Below are 18,348 nucleotides of genomic sequence, written 5' to 3'. Positions count from 1 at the left end.
CAATTTATGCCTTAGCTTTTACTGGTGCTGTAGCTTTCAGAAAAGACAAGACTCCACTTGAAAGGAAAACCACCCAAACAGTCCTTTCCATTCTTTCTTCCAAGGGCTTGTTAAGTGAATTTTGTTTTAAAATACCTTGTTTATCAATGGAGAAGTCTCGTGTTAAGGGGCTTTGGATCAACAGCTCTGAAGGCAGCTCAGTCTTGTATTTATTCTCATCAAAGGAATAAAATACTGTAAGCTAAAGCACTTAATCCCCACTCGCCCTCCCGCCCCCCACCACTCCTTTCTTCTTGCCCAGCCACACCACCTGAATATTTCTGCTCTGGTTGTGCAAAGGACTCAGAGAGACTTGTAGGCAGACATGTTGAAGTGTTCTGTTGTGCAAAAGTTCTGCTTGATTGGCAAAATGGATCTTTTCTCAGTGAAAAGAGAAACACTTGAAGACAGAAAAACACCTTGTCTGTTTCCTCAGTGATGGTTTTGCCTGCTTTTGGGCAGTGGTTGTGATTCTGCCTAGGGGTCCCTTAGGACCTAGGGGTCCCCCCTCCAGCATGGCACAAGTCCTGTGGTTGAACTCCAGGTCTGTACCACCCTCATCCAATTAGCTGCAGGAGTTTGCTTCCTCAGTTCTGAGGTGTTTTGGAAGGGCTCATCATGAGGGCTCTTGGCTGTGGTTGATATAAAGGAAAGAGAATAGAGACAACTCATCAAGTTTAATTTTATTCCAGACTTCAGATGGAATTCCACTACTGAATTCCCAAGGTGAGAAGGCCAGAGCTGGCTCCCATGCCTGCTAGTATTTGCAGAAAAAATGCTAATTAGGACAGCAATGTGAAAATGACTGCTGAGCAATTTGCCTGGCTTTAGCTGGAATATTAGTTAATGATATAAACACTATTTATTGAGTACCTACTCTGTTTCAAATATCGTTTCTCTGAATTTTCACAACAGTTTTATGAGGGAGGTGACCTTTTCCACATTTTTCCATATAAGGAAAGTGGGGCTCAGAAATCGTCAAGAGCCTGATGTGCTGTAGTGGGTCCAGCCTGAGGTCATACAGGTTAGGGCCGTATTCTTGATGGTGGTACCAAAGACGCATCACGACAGGGATGTTGGTTTTCCTTAAAATATTAGGAATTCTCTCCAGATATATTCCAACTTCTCTAAACTACCCATCATGGATTTATTCATCCATTAATTTATCCAAATGATTTCTTTAAAAAAATTAATAAATTGGAAAGATATTAAAGGCAATATTGGTGCTATTAAAAAAAGCCAAACAGTGCAGATGAGGATAGAAGGGAAGTAAAAATTTCCTTTTCTTCCTATGTTATTCCCTAGGGCTACTTCTCAGATACAACCATTGTTAATAATAATTTTCTATGCATATGCCAGAATGGTTTCACATATATCTAAGCATGTGAATATATATAGGGACCTGTGATCACTTATGTTTTCATTACTGGGGAGGACACGCCCAGGAAAAAGAAAGTTAAAGCAGTTGATCTAACTGTATCTCCTTATAAGCAGGATAACTAGACCTCTGGGCAATAGGTTAATAATATTTGTTAGCTAGACAGTATCTGTGGAATGTTTGAGTAGGATATCCCTGAATTAGGATTGCTTATGGTAAACAAATTATTAATCCATAAATATATGAGACATGACTGTCTGGAGAATGTCATGTAGACTATGTGACTCTCTAGGGTATGAAGTGGAGATGTTTTTTAGCTGAGAATATACCTGCTGTGTGAGATGACCCATGAAACTCATCAGAGAACTCATCTGGGCCCCAGAGCATCATGCCTGATAAGGGAATGAATTACCCTGTGTATATGTAACATAATTAATTGAACTCATACTCTATTAAGAGAAATTTAGGCTGTTTTCAGTTTTGTTCTGTTATTACAAACAATGTTGCATTGTACATCTTTGTTGATATATATTTATACATTTGCTTATCTCTAGGGTTAAGACAATACTAGGTCAAAGTTTATGTTCATCTGTATTTTCAACCACTTTATTCTTTTTTCCCCCTCCCTTGGCCTTCTCCCATGTACACATACAAGATTGTTGTAAAGCCAACAGCAGATCTGGTGTCATTTCATCTGTAAAGACTTTATTTTTTTTAATTGTTTTTATTTTTTAAAGATTTTTTCTATTTATTTGAGAGAGAGAGTGAGAGAGAGCATGAGAGGGGAGAAGGTCAGAGGGAGAAACAGACTCCCCAAGGAGCTGGGAGCCTGATGTGGGGCTTGATCCTGGAATTCCAGGATCATGACCCGAGCCAAAGGCAGTCGCTTAACCAACTGAGCCACCCACGTGCCCCCATCCGTAAATACTTTGATATGTATATCTAAGTTTATGGAATCTCTCTCTCTTTTGATACGACTCCTTTACCTACATAAAATAGAGTATGCCATTCACACTCTTCTTTTCTTTTTTTTTTTTAATATTTTTTATTTATTTATTTGACAGACAGAGATCACAAGCAGGCAGAGAAGCAGGCAGAGAGAGAGGAGGAAGCAGGCTCCCTGCTGAGAAGAGAGCCCAACTCGGGGCTCGATCCCAGGATCCCGGGATCACGACCCAAGTCAAATGCAGAGGCCTTAACCCACTGAGCCACCCAGGTGCCCCCATTCACACTCTTCTACACCTTGCATTCTTCTCTTAACATATCTGGGAGACCACTGCATGGCAGTATATTATAGAGATTTCTTTATTCCTCATTATAGTTACATAGTATTCCATTTGTGGATGTACCATATGTTATTAAACCTATCTCCTATTAATGACAATTGAATTGTTTGCAGTCTTTTTCTATTACAGAGACTATTATCTGTACCAAAACTATTTAATAATTTTTCCTCTGTATATTTGGGATAGATGTCTAGAAAGAGAATTGCTGTTTCAAAGATATTATCAGTAAGAACACTTTAGTCAAGGGGAGACTGAATTTAATATGCATTTAGTTTGAGTTCAGTAGGATATATTAATGTAGCTTCCCATCATTCTGAGCATAGTTAAATTACTGCTAGATGTCTTAGTGTAGAAATGCTCTTCCGGAGCGTTCCTTCTACCCAATGTGCCAGTTCCCATCATCATGACCCCAGGTTTCAGGATCCAACATAATACCCTTACTAGGCTGTTACAACAAGGATATCCATGACAAATTATGACAAATTAGTGTCATAAATCCAAAGTTGTAATGACTAGTCACTGTAAAAAATAAGTCATAAGGAGTCGTTAGGTAGAAAGAAACTTTTCCAAACTATCCATAGATAAAACACAAATTTTGATCAATCATGTGTTTAAGGAAATATGAAGTCATTTTTTCTCTCTTTAGAAAGAAACTTTTCCCCTTCTTTGTCTTCTTCTTTAGGAAGAAACTTTTCCTCTCCTTCTCCTTCTTCTTTTTAACAAAATCATTGTCACATGAAGAGGCAGTCAGAGATTGAAGCCAAAATAATATAGGAAAAATTGTCATGGACATATATCAGGTATTTTAATAAAAATTTTAATAAAAATTTTTCTGGATTTTGTGATGTTTGATGGATTTGTTAGCTTTTTAGCATTTGTGACTTTTTTGCTTATCTTTTAGTTTTAAATATTTAAAGACTTATTTCTAACTTTATAATTTCACATTCTTGTCTTAAATATGGCTCCCAAATTGCATAGGCTTGGGGCCATGCAGAACTGTGCTATGCCCATAGTTGTTGGAGTCACACATATTTAGTGACTTTGAGTAATGAACCAGTCAATTATAAGCTGAGCTCTGGTGGGAAATACACCTCCTTCCTTCAAGGGTCTGAAAGTCATGGCAAGAGGTTATATATCACTTATGGGCATACTTTCCTGAAGAGGATCATATACTGAGGCAGCCAATAGTAAATATTTGGGGAAGATAATACAATCTACATAGTTGCCCCCCATTTTCTTCATATATGGAAATGCATTCACCTTTCCAAAAATAGGTAACCCCAAAGTCACATTCAAACATGTCATTGGCTCAAAGTCCAGGATTTCATGATCATGTTTCATCAGTTCTAGATGTGAGTCTTCACTGGGAAAATTATAATCAAAACCAAATACCAAATAAGAAATAAATAAACAACTCTAAACCACCACAATGGAAAGATGATTTCTCTGCTTGTTCCTCTTCACCAAGCATATATTTTTTTAAAGATTTTATTTATTTATTTGACAGACAGAGATCACAAGTAGGCAGAGAGGCAGGCAGAGAGAGAGGAGGAAGCAGGCTCCCCGCTGAGCAGAGAGCCCAATGCGGGGCTCGATCCCAGGATCCTGGGATCATGACCTGAGCTGAAGGCAGAGGCTTTAGCCCACTGAGCCACCCAGGCGCCCCCCGCCCCCAGCATATTTTGATAGAACAGGGACAGGATAGCTTCAATAAACATTCTCATTTGGAGAGAAAAATACATGGCAACCAGCAGTTATTGGTTCCTAGCAATTCTAAAACATTGCTGGATATACATTATGAGGATGCTTACTCTGGGGGTAGGGAATATGCCCTGTGTTTTTTTCCCCTCACCCTCCTTTATCTTTCTTGATCAATCATGCTAAGCATTTATCAATCTTATTGAACTTATCAAGGAAGCAGTTTTTAGATTCATTGATTTTCTCTGTGTTTTTTTTTTTTGTGTGTGTGTGCATTCTATTTCATTGATTTCCATGTTTTGTTATTTCCCTTCTTTGCTTAATTTGGATTTAATCTGCCCTTCTTCTAGTTTCCTATGGTTAAGTTTGATTCATTGGCTTTAGACTAGTTATCTTTTCTAATATAAGCATCTCATGCTATAAATTTTCCTCTAAGAACTGTTTTAACTGTATCCCTGAAATTTTGATAAACTGTGTTTTTATTTTCATTCAGTTCTAAATATTCTAATTTTCCCTGTGTTTTCTTCTTTCTCTCGTGGTTCTTTAGAAGCGTGTTGATTTATTTCAAAATATTTGGGGATTTTCCGGTTATCTTTTTGTTATTGAATTTTAGTTCAGTTCTGTTGGGGCCAGATAACCTCCTCTATATGGTTTCATTCTTTCAATTTATTGAGATTTGTTTCCGGCCCTATATGGGGTTTCTCATGGTGTTGTTCCCTTGTGCATTTGAGACAAATGTGTATTTTACTGTCCTTGGCTTGAGTTTCTATAAATTGTAATTACGTTAAGTTGGTTCATAGTGTTGTTCAAATCTTCTGCATACCTACAGATTTTTTTTGTTGTTGTTTTATGAATCACAGAGAGAGCAGTATGGATCCAGTATAATTATTTGTCTAAATCTCTTTTCATTTGTATAAGATATTTTCATATATTTTAAACTCTGTTATTTAGTAGATTAGAAATGGGTACATTTAGGGGGCACCTGGGTGGCTCAGTGGGTTAAGCCTCTGCCTTTGGCTCAGGTCATGATCTCAGGGTCCTGGGATCCAGTCCCGCATGGGGCTCTCTGCTCGGCAGGGAGCCTGCTTCCTCCTCTCTCTCTGCCTGCCTCTCTGCCTACTTGTGATCTCTCTCTGTCAAATAAACAGATAAATTCTTAAAAAAAAAAAGAAATGGGTACATTTAGGATTTTTATGTTCTCTTTTCATCCTCATAAAACGTTCCTCTTTATCCTGGTTTATTGCTTGTTCTGGAGTTGGCTTTGTCTGGTATTAATATAACCATCCCAGCATCTGCATGGCATATATTTTTCATCCTTTTACCTTTAAACTATCTATATCTTTATATTTAAAGTAGATATCTTGTATACAGCAATATTGCTGGATCTTGATTTTTTTTTAACCTCATTTAGTGATCTGGTTGGATTTAAATTTAGTATTTGCTATTTGTTTTCTATTTGTTCCATCCATTCTTTGTTCCCTGTGACCTCTTTTCCTATCTTTGATGTATTGGCTGAGCGTTTTCTCTGCTTCCATTTTATCTCTACTAATGGCTTATTAGGTATTAGTTTAGTTTTAGTTTTAATTTTTAGTTTTAATTTTTAGTGATTGCTCTAGGATTTACAGTATACATCTTTAACTCATTCCAATCTCCCTTCAAAAAATATCATGATAGTTTATGTGACAAATCTTATGCTAGTATACGTCTAGATTTTCCCATCTATCTTTTGTGTTATATTTTACTTCTACCTATCTCATAAACCTTACAATTTATTATCACTATTTTTGCTTTAAAGACCCAATTTTTTTAAACATCCTTAAAATGAGAAAAACTTTTTTTTTTAATATTTATGGAGTTTTTCTTGTTTGGTATTTCATTTGCATTGTCCATTTTTGTTCATTTGTGCTTGTTTTTGAGAGATCCAAAACCTTAGACACATTGCCATCTTGCCTTCTATCCCCAAGTTGTTTATTAACCTATTTTTATGTGCAGCCCATATAGTCTCTGGGGTGATGAGTTAATATGATATTCTTATTGTTTGAAGTAATACTTCCTTTTATTTTCCCTCAAATGCTAATGTTTAAAAATGTATGTGTGTGTGATCTGGGATGAATGACTATTCTAAACTTAGACACCAATTTTTAAAGTGAGAATTTGAAGGACAGTCTTTGTTGCCAAAGCTATTACAGAAAGACCACAAACATTGCTTATTCGCCCTTTATGATATAGTCTCATTTGGAAGTGCTGGCTAACTGTATAGGCTTTTATTCACTATAATACATGAATTTCTCACTTATCCAGAGGTCATTACTCGGGCAACCTCGTCTATTTGGAACACTAGAGAAAATAATAAAGTAAAACAAATGGCTTCTAAACAGCTGAACTAGATGCTTCAAGGTCATTACAAATAATTTTCATGAATTTTACTAAAAGGAGAACCCCTGACTCAGAATGTACTTGCTTCCCCTAAAAAATATAATTTTAACCAGCTTGGTTAATTGGTTTCTTTGCCTTCAGCAGAAGGGGGAGGCAGGCAGGGGTAGTAGGGAGAGAAATGAGGAGGAAGCACCCGCATTATGTAGAGTAAGATATAATAACCGATGTTTGTATATTCCTTTAGACTGAAATCTCCTTTAGGGCAGTTAATGGTGTCCTATTTATCATTGCATTCTCTGCACAGTCCCTGACACTAGATAGTCAATAAAACCTGACTGCATCATAAATAAACAAACCTACAAGACTCAGAGGCTGGGGGGACATAGGAGAACCGCATGATGTTGAAATAAGGATTTAAAAAAGGGTAGCAGTTAGAGGCAGAATGTTCTTTATACTATACTGTACCATGCAGTGAGAACATTTCTATTTAGGGAAAATAGGAGCCAGCACGGAGCAATAGCTCATTTTGATATTAGTGACATGTCATTCAGGAAAGGTTACAGTTTAGAACCCATGTGAGTATTTATTGCCTTAAAAAATGATTTCCATTAAAACCATCCTCCTCCATCCAGCCCTGCTGTTCACTCTCCCCACCACCCCCAACACACCAAATCTCTACTGCTACCTCTGGCCTCTCTACCTAACAGTCTCCCCTCTTCACGCTTGGAAAATTCATTTATGCCACAAATGGGTCATTACCTGATAATGTTACTAAAATGGTGTTTTTGTATGTGAAGGATTTGTTAGAAGGAATTATTTGTTTGACACATATATGGAGGAAAAAAATGCTCATAGTGATACGTACATATCCATGCCTTCAATTTGAAAAATGTCATTCACCTTTAGTAAACGTGTACACTCGGTGTAGAGAGATATTTCTGCTCTCTTTACGGCCATCTCTTTATTCAGTTTGCCCTCGGTATGTTATTTTCGCCAAGATGTTTAAGAGTAGGAGCGCGAATAATGATGGACATGGCAGCTGGCACTCCCCGAGTGGTGATGTGTGTGTGTGGCCATGTGTGCACTCCAGTGACTCTGTGAAGAGTTTCCATGGGTTAAACTATTATTTAATTCTTACTGCACCTCAGGAGGTGGGAACTGTTACTATCTAACCTCATGTGTGAAGAACTAAGCCTTGGAAAGGTGACTTTACAAAGTCCACGCTGACAAATGTAGTAAATGACAGAGCAGGGATTTGAGTCCTAGTGGTCTGACTTCAAAACCTGTGCTCTTAACATTTATATGTATCCTTTGTCTTCTCCCATCATCTCTGAGACTAAAGTAGGAAGCGATAGCATGGTATCTATGTTCATCATGCCGAATGAAATATCGCTTTGCTTTGTTGTCATTCAGTCATGGCCGTGGCAGGGATTAATGAAGCTAACCCTTCGTCTGAAGAAACAGTAGGAAAATACATGAATTTCTAAGCACAGTTTATTAATTTGATAATTACCACTTATTTCTCTCTCTTTCTCTCTCTCTTGTGTTTGATTAATGTATGTGGCCAAATCAGATAACCTACAAAGCATTATCTTTCTTATTGGCCCACCCTGATTTGCTGGTGGGCCAGAATTATTTGGATAATTTCATTATTTCCCGAGTTCAATTTCTTTTGAAGCTCCTTTGGTGATGGTTTTCGTTTCTTTTCTCAACTTTGTTGAATTTGGTTCGTATTGGAATATCTTTCTACAGAAGATAATATTCTAGGGATGCAATTTTGAAACTGTGTTCATTCAAAGAGCCCGAAGAAGAAAAGCCATGGTGATTATCAACAACAGGTAGATACTCGGTTTAATTATCTTGGTGTCTAGAAAAGGAACAAAATGCCACTGATTTCTTTTTCTCAACAAAGAGAAGCGGTCTATACACCCGCTGGAAGGTCAAGGGACACAGGGATGCTTTGTATAAGACTTTAATAAAAAAAAAAGTTTTTCTGTGAAAATCTTCCATGAGCGAGGCAGGAATCAGGCAGTTGAGGGAGAGCAAGAGATGGTTGGGAAAATGAGGACCTCGGGATGAGAGGCACTGATAAGGTAAAACGCGTTCAGGCTGTCTATCACACTTCAGCAGCCCTGCCCTGCTGTTTGGAAATTGCCTTTTGATGTTGCCTTTCTCGAAGGCGAGCTCAGAGGGTTGCCTTTAGTGTTCTCTGAGAGAGGGAAAAACAAGAATTCATACAGTAGTCACAGCATAGGCCCACGATCTCCTCCTATGCAGTTTGTCAAGATTATTGACATGGACTTGTTGGGCAAAACTGAGAGTCACTGTGTATTTTCTGAGGACTTCAGTTCCCTTTGCCCCCTTCCCTCTACTGCTTCTTGCCAGACTTCTTGCCTCCCTTCTTGAGGCTGTGCATTTTGAATATCATTAGGAATGTCGGTATCTGCTCTCCAATCCCCACCTTGACCTTAATAGTTACATCCGAGAAATTACTTTCTTACCTTCTTTCTTTGGCTGAAGGGATCCCAGTCATTCCTTGAGCTTATTAATTTTTTTCCCCTCATGCTTGATAAGGACATTTTACAGGGCAATCATGACTCAGAATGAGGGAAGGAATATGAAGCCAGAACTCCGATTCCTGAGCAGTTAATCAGAGGCTGAGCAATCCGAAGTTGTTCCCGGGCTGAAATTGTCACAGCTGATTGCTTTCCCTACTCAGCTCCATTGTCCAATGCCCCCGGGTGCCTCAAAGTGCTCGGTAATGGTGGCACCTGGGTTGTGGTAATGGCCATGGTCCTATTTTGACGGTTTGCTTCATAGTTTTCCGTGGACTCAAATAGCCTGAATCCAGGGGCAGCCCGAGGAAACTGAGTGCTCCTGCATTCTATCTACAAACATTTGAGATCTAACTGCCTGCCAACCTCAGGCCTTAAGTCTCTCACCTTCTTATGCTTCCCTTGTGGTCTTAACTCTGCCCAAAAGGGCCCTTAAAATCTGAGATCTCCTCTGCTTATTGACCTGAAGAGAGGGTGGCCTGGATAGGAAAGTACTGGTCTTTGGCCGGCAGTGTAGGTACTTAGAGGAAATTGCAAGCTCTCAGCTCTGATTTTATTCCGGGATCAGGTTGGCAGGCAGATCTATTCATTCCCCTGCCCGTGCCTGGACCTCCAATCCTCCTGCAGGAGGACCTTGGCTCCCAGTGGAAAGGGAGATAAGTGATGGACGAACATTTTCCTGCTTGTAGGAATGCGCCCGCTACGGGATTTCTCCTTTATTTTCTAAAGCCCTTCTGCATTTTTCAGTCCACTTCTCTGAGCTAAACCAGGCAAAGAGAAAGATGATTAAGTCTCACAAGAGGCATGAAATGGCCTGCAGCTAAAGGAGAAAGTTTAGGGTGGACATTTTGAAAGATGAAGAGTCAGAGCGATTAGGCAGTGGAATGGAAGTGCCATCACGGCGGTGAGCCGCGGAAAGGTTAGATAAGATATTAACATTAATGAGGTATAGCACAGCCCTGGAGAATAAAGGAGGCTTGACTAAAAGGAGGAGGGCGGGAGGGAATCAGAACAGCCCACTGACAGCGCACGCTCTCCTCCCTGCTTCCGAAGTTACCGTTTTTTGAGAGAGACCAGGACATCTGGATTGCAGTCCCGGGCCGCGGTGCTGTTATAAAGCTGATTCTTCATTTTTTTCACAAATACCTTTTTTTTTTGGTTCCTGTTGCATGCCAGGCAGTGCGTGGGGCTCCAAGAAGATAGCTATGTACAGATGCCTGGTGAATGATCCTGGAAGCTCCAAGCACGTGGGAAAAAAGGCTTCTCCTCTCTTCCTTCCTTCCTTCCTTTCTTTCTTTCGATTTATTTATTCATTTTAGAGAGAGAGGGAGAAAGAGCGAGCATGAGCAGGGGAAGGGACAAAGGGGGAGAGAGACTCTCTAGCAGACTCCCCGCTGAGCATGGAGCCCCATGCGGGGTCTTGATCTCACAACCCTGAGATCATGACTTGAGTGAGATCAAGAGTCACAGGCTTAATTGACTGGGCCACCCAGGCGAGTCCCCCCAAACACAATTTCTTGAGGGACAGGGTCCCTACTCTCAGCAGCCTCCAAATACCTTCTTCCAAGGTGGTCAGGTGCCGGCAGCTGACACTCAGACAATTCTTTGCAGGTGCCCCCTCCCTTTCCCTGCTGCCCGGGAGCTACTAACTGTCTGTGTGTTCTTGGCTGGTGAGGCTGCTTTCCTGCCTGCACTGTAAGAACAGAGAGTTGCAGGAGCATACGTGTCCCTCCACAACAGAAATATTTGTTGTGTCCACAAGCCTCCCCTTCCCCGGGGCATGCTTTCTGAGAGATGCTGAGAAAATGACAATGAACTTCTTTTGGAGGAGCCTCTGCTTGCAAGTTCCCCAATAAAGTTCATCCCTCAACTCTAGCTACATGATCTGGCGTTTGACGTCTCCCTCCTTGGCCATAGCTCCATAACCACTTAGTGGAATTGGACCAGCAGGTAGGTTTTTTGGCTGGTGCGTGTTTTAGAAGAAAGTGAATTGAATGCCGCTATGTGGTCATTTGCAGTTCTGGTCTCAGATCCCCCCCCCCCCCCGCATTACGGCCTGGCCCCTGGTTGCACTTGAATTTGCCTTACTTGTGATGTGTTCCAGACATGTGATGTGTTCCAGAAGGGGAGGCACAGGGACCGTGGGAACATGGAAGAGGGGGACCGAACCTGTGGGACTTCCGAAGGAATGGTGTTGAAACTAAGACATGCAGGATGAGAAGGAGTTAACTGGGTGAAGATGGAGATGGAGTGGGCAAGGGGGTGAGAGTGTTTCAGGTAGGGGGTCCATGAGGGAGGCCCTAACAAGAACGACTTGGTGTCTTGTAGGAGTGGAAAGTTCAGCATGTCTGGAGAGGTGAGCCCAGAGGACCTGCGGTTTGAAGAGTTTTTCTTGGATTTGTGATGAATTGCTCCAGAGTCGTTCCTGCCTCCCCCTGTGCTCAACATTTGGGGGAGCTCAGACTGCAATTAAGGACAGGATCTGTGGATAGCCTGGAAATAGAAGAAAACTGATGGCAACAGAACCTTTATTTCTTCATTCTTTTTTTTCCTTTTTAAAGGCCAGTTTTCCTCTCTCTGTTAAATATTGACATAATAACTACTAAATAACTTGAAAAAAGATCCATGAACTACTGGGCTATTTCTCTTTTATCTTCTTTGTATTTTTCCCACTCTTCTTTTATCCCTCTCTGCCTTCTGTTGTTTTCTTTCTGAAGAAGGACTTAGCTATACAACTAACGAAATCATTCATTGCACCTAATTTTGTCCTCAGTGGTTTGGAAATCTGAGGAGGAGCATAGGTCCCTAGAGAAATCCTAATATATGTCATGGGAAAATAAGACCTGTGAGGACAAAGAGGAGTGAAGACCAGAGTCTTACTTGCTCTGTAGAAAATAAGGGAAACACTTTCCTTTACTTCTCTTCTTGTCAGAACATCTACCTTAGAAAACTGTAAATGTACTTTCTCTGTCACTTTGAAATGTATTTTTCAAGTTGTTTTTTAGAAATGAAATAAGCCATTTGTTAACTTTACAACCCAGGATTATTTTTCTAAAGGACCTGGAAATGGCCAGTCCTTGAAATGTAAGCACCAAGGGAAATAGAGCCCCTGTCTCCCTGGTTCTCTGGGAGGATAGGGGATTAACTTCAGTGAGTGTTTTGTTCCAAGTTGTAAAACTACCGACTTTCATAAAGAACCCTGTTCCTTTTAGATAAAGTCACTGAGCTCACGTAGATCGTCACCCCAATTACCAGGTAAAGTCAGGATGAACTCTGTGTGTGCTGTCCACTTCCCTTACTTGAGGTCTGGTTAGGATTTCTCTTGAAAACACATACACAATGGGTTGTGTCTGCTTGGCCATATAAAAGGTTGGATTTCCTTCTGTCTTTGCAGTCTCTTGGTGAATTGCCTGTAACCTACTTCCCATTCTGGCTTAATGCTCGTTCAAGAATTAGAAGTATTTCCTTCTCTACTACCTTTGTGGAGAGGATTTCTGGGTTGGAAGAAGATTTTGTTTTTAAATCGTATTGCCCCCACAGACCTTGAAGAGGGTAAGGTTTTGTGTGTCCTTTCCCAAAGCCATGCAGTGGCCTTCCAGGAGAACCTCGTACTTTGAGACATGGAAACTGTCACCCACTAGCTCTCAGTTGCTGTGCCTGATATCAGTTCTCTTTGGCAGATGGAAAGCCAGCCTTTTCAAATTTTCCCAGGTGGACCAGGCACTGTTTGCTTTCAGAAGTTCTCAGCGAGACTTTCATTTTAAATTCATAAAAGTTATCAGCCAACCTCCAACAATTGTTTAATAAAAAGCAATTAGCCAGCCAAAAATATAATAGCTTTTATGTCAAAATATGCTGGAGACAGCTGCTAAGCGGGCCACTGGCAGCCCCTGGGCCATATGCCGTGAGTCCTAGGCATATGCACAGCCAGGCACAACAGCACAGAGCATATTGGGAGTAATAAACCCAGCCCCCAACCTTCCTCCCTCTCCCTTCCCCCAACTCCCCATGCCAGAGAAACTGACAGCAGGGAATTCTCTGGAGTAAATTGCTGCAGTCAAGATTCACAAAACTCATTTATTAGGCAAGGATCTAATCTGGCAATAGATGCAGAGAGCCCTAGCTCCCTAGCCTGGTTTGGATAAAATCCATGCAAACCTTATTGCATTGCAGCAAAACGATTAAAAAAAAACAAAAACAAAAACCAAAACCTAACCTGCCTCCACGAAACAACTAACTCAACAGCACTCATCAAGAAAATTGAACTCAGATTATAGACTTTTCTTTTATCTATCTCTTTGCTTCTCCCAATCTAATATTCGCCGGGAAAAAGTTTCTAGAGTTTGCTCTTCCTTGTGAAGATAGTTTCATTCTTCACAGCGTTCTCCGACGTAGTCCTGTTTGTCGCCCTGCTTCGCTCCCCAGGAAATATTCCAAGGACTGAGATATTGGTGGTGGCCCCGCGCATCTTTTGTTGTCATTGGAAATCCAGATATGTATTTATTTTAATCAGAGGGGAGAGAGAAAAAGGAAACTCTCCCGAAAAATTTTTTTTTTTTTTTGCTGACAAGAAAGGCCATATTTTCATCAAAAGCATGTTTATTTTGAGAACAAAGCACGGGCAAGTCACCTTTTGTTTACAGAGAGCTTTTCCATCCCAGAGGACACCCTGATTTGTAAACACTCTGAAGCTGTTTTTAGAGCATTCACGTTGCCTGTCTCCTTAAGGACAGATCCTGGGAGCTGCTCTGTACCCATGCTTTCTGGCCATGTTGCAGTGCCAGCAACTCCTTATTCTATAGTTAAGAAAATGTGTCATGATTTTGAGGATAATAGGATTTCCCCCCCCATAAACATATTAAATAGCAGAGTGTAGGCAATAGAGTTCTAGAATAACCCTTGGAAAGGGGGCAGCGCAGACCTAGGAATCTCCAGATTCTTCAAACTTCAGCTCATTCTTCTATCTTCTTTCTTCCCCTCAAGAAAATTTCCGCAGAGTTGCAACGAATACTACTGAAGGTCTCCCAAGCACCCCCCCCCCCCCGCCGCCCCGTTTCAGTAACTTGCTGGGAGGACTGGCAGGACTCTGCACATGGCAGCATTCACAGCTAAGATTTATTGCGGTGAAAGGTTACAAAGCAAAATGAGCGAAGGAAAAAGGCATGTGGTGCGAACGAAGTCTGGAGGACACCAGGCGCAAGCCTCTCCCAGTGGGGTCATTTGGGAGGATCTTAATTCCCGCCCCCCACCCCACCCCAGCAACAAATTGTGACAACACATGTGAAACATTGTCTTCTTGGGAAGCTGCTTAGAGTCTCTATGTCCAAGGTTTGTAATTGAGGGCAGGTCCTCTAGACATCCTCTGCTTGGCAGGTTAAAGTTCCAGACTCCCAGCATAAAAACAGGTGTTGGGAAGAAACTATCGCTTGTTCAGGTGCAGTGAGCCATTCTTACCAGTCTTGGAAACTGTGGGGACCCTACCTCATTGGAGTTCCTGGATATCAGTCAAGGGTAAGCCTTGAAGCAGGCCTTTCCAAGGGCAGCAGCCTCGCTTGTGCACAGTTGATTATGTTGTGGACTGATCCTTCCAGCCTTTTTTCTTTCCTACCTCATCCACCTGCAGGGAGCTCTGAGGCACATTGTGGGTGCTCCTGGGGAGGGGCAAGAGGTGGATTGATAGGTGGGTAAAAGTGAAAGGCTTGGCAGGGGTACCTGGGTGGCTCAGTTGGTTAAGCGTCTGCCTTTGGCTCAGGTCATGATCCTGGGGTCCTGGGATTGAGCTCCGCATTGGGCTCCCTGCTCAGCGGGGAGCCTGCTTCTCCCTCTCCTCCCCCTACTTGTGCTCTCTCTGTCAAAGAAATAAATAAAAATCTTTAGAAGTGAAAGACATGACTTGAACTCTCAATGGAGGTACAGTTTAGTAAGGATTCTAAGAAAGACAACATGGTGAAACTTAAAAAGCAGGCATTTTAGGATTTGCCAGACCCAGGTTCAAATCCTGCTTACTATTCCTATTGAATTTTAAAATTTCAAATCTTTCTGGTCTGTTCTTAGGGGTAATCCACTACCTATCTCATGCTCATGGATAAGCATGAGTTGGATATTTGGTAGGAAATAGGATAACCTTTATTTCAGGGGAAATATATCAAATATCATATATCATGGGAACGGCCTATAGGCCTGCAAGTCAGTAGGTAAATAAAAATGAAGTCTTTCTCCCTTTCTTTCTTTCTTTCTTTCTTTCTTTATTTTCTTTCTTTCTTTTTTCTTCCTTTTTTAGTAAGCTCCACGCCCAGCATGGAGCCCAACACAGGGTTTGAACTCATGACCCTGAGATCAAGACCTGAGCTGAGATCAAGAGTCGGATGATTTACCTACTGAGCCACTCAAGGGCCCCAAAAATGAAATTAATATTTCTGAACATAGGTATAATGCTTTAACTTTGGGTTGGGATTCTCATTTGATCTTTTTTTTAATGATTATTTCTGAACACTTCGTGTACATATGCCTGAGCATGCTCAGGGGAACTCCAGGATGTTAGAGATGGGGTCTGTGCTCTCAGGATGCTTATAGCCCAGTGTGGGACCTCAGAGAACACAAGGGAGATTCTAAATGAGGCCGCAGATGGATTCATGACATTACAGATCTCTTTAACTCTAGAATTACAAAAGGTTAGTGAAAGTGAGATATAGAAAGTAACTCACCATTAATGTATCACCTCTGAATTTAACTCCTCTCGTTAGATTTTTTTTCAAATTGTTGTTAGAGTTTTAGATTATGTCATCTTCTGAGCCAGTAAGTTAAACAAACTAGAACTCTTGTGAAACAACAACCTTGATTTACTTGTCTGGAGTGTGCATCTAGGTAACACGAGTTTGATTTCCGCCCTCTATTTCTCTAGCCTAAGGGGGTCTTATCTTCCTTACTTATCTACAGAATATAGTCACCATTCTCTTTAACCCTTTCTAAGCTCTGTTCAAGTCCTTAATTGTTCATGAAGCATGAAAACCAGAATAGCAAATACGTCCTCGAGTCAGGCTCTCTGTGGCTTTGCACGGTGCTCTGTTCATTTCTCGGGGGGAATCTTACACTTACTTGGTCTTCGTTTTCAGGACTGCCAGGATTCTCTCTCACGCACCTGACTGGTTGTTCTGGCTAGTTGTCCTGGCCTGCAGGTCTCAGTTTCAATCCATGGCCTCATGTTCAAATACACAGAGCTATACATCTAGAGCTTTGTTCTTATTATACAAAAGGCTTTTAACCAATCAGCTCTTGATCTTACAATCATCTTAGAACAGAGGCCAGATCACACAGTGATTGAGAGTGTGAATTCTTTACCCTCAGTGCCTGGTTCTAATCTCACCTCAGACACCGAGCAGCTGTGACACACTGGGCAGTTTACTTAATCTCTGCCTCAGTTTCCTCATCTATAAGATGGGGCACAAAATACTATTACCAGTCTTAGAATTAAATATGAATATTTTTGACATGCTTCAAGCAGTGTCTGACACTATATTATTATTATTACTTTTAAGATTTTACTTATTTAGGTAGAGAGAGAGACCACAAGCAGGGGGAGTGGCAGAAGGTGAGGGAGATGTAGGCTCCCCACTGAGCAGGGAGCCCAATGTGGGACTCCATCTCTGGACCCTGGGATCATGACCTGAGCCGAAGGCAGATGCTTAACCATTTGAGCCACCCAGGTGCCTTATATTATGTTTGATAAATACAGAAATTAGAAAAAGAGTCTTATTCCGTATTATAGTGTCTCTTAGATTCCTTCTTTGGATTACAAATAATTGCTTTGAGTTGTGTGTTTCTTTTTTTTTTTTCTTTAAGATTTTATTTATTTATTTGACACAGAGAGAGATCACAAGTAGGCAGAGAGGCAGGCAGAGAGAGGGGGAAGCAGGCTCCCCGCTGGGCAGAGAGCCCGATGCGGGGCTCCATCCCAGAACCCTGGGATCACGACCTGAGCCTAAGGCAGAGGCTTAACCCACTGAGCCACCCAGGCGCCCCGAGTTGTGTCTTTCTTGATAAATGAGGAATTGAAAGAGACTATTATAGAGATCCAGTCTTCTCACAGGTTCATGTTTTTTAGTCTGTGGCCTAGTTTCCCATGTTAGAAATATAATTTATGCTAAAACAGAACCAGAAATGAGAACTTCTGCTGAAAGAAGACCTCATTACCTTATGATTAACAGAAGAGAAGATACTGCCAGTTCCCTTTTCCTTCTGGTTAAAATGTGGTTACAAATCTCTTAGCCTGATAAATTCCGCACTAACGTTTTGAATTCATTCTTCCCACCGAATGAGACAATTGAGGCAGAAACATTAGTTTGAGTGGACACGTAGGTCAGTATTGCTCTAAGAAAAGGGCCATTGAGTGTTCAGAGGCAGAGCATAGTACACAAAAACAAAGCAAAACAAAACAAAACTGAAAAAACCCAAAATGAAAAAATTCTCTTGAAATGAGAACACAAAAATAAAGCTCAGCACTCAGTAGGTACTAAGCAAATGCTAACTCCTTTTTCTCACTTTGCCTGGCTGCCAGAACCAATTTCTTCCTTCTCAATATTTATATTGACCTTTCTTTCCCTTTAGTCAGAAAAACACAAAGTGTTTTTTTTTTTTTTTTTTTTTTTTTTAAGGCTCATACCATAAACTGTGTGATGTTTAGCTTTTGCAGAGGTGTGAAGAAGTCCTGCTGTTAAAAGTGGAGTAAGATTTTTTTTCTTGGGTGGAAGCCCAGAAAATGTTAGACAAGCCAAGGTGAAGAGTCTTCCTGATTAATGACGGTGTTGATGCATGTGTGTATGTTTATGGGTGTGAATGTGTATGTCTAGGTTCTAGAACCATTTTGGCAGGGAGATATGAGAACCCACAAAAAGGAATTAATCCAGAATGTTAGATGGCAAAATGGTTTGATCCGCCCCACAAGACCCAACGTGTGATTTCCTTCTTCTCGTTCTATGTAGGCTGGAGTTAGCGATCTTTAAATTTTCCAAGTTGGAAA

Source organism: Martes martes (genome assembly GCF_963455335.1).
Source record: "Martes martes genome assembly, chromosome: 7".
Lineage (NCBI taxonomy): Eukaryota > Metazoa > Chordata > Mammalia > Carnivora > Mustelidae > Martes > Martes martes.
Note: the sequence above shows the minus strand (reverse complement) of the source record.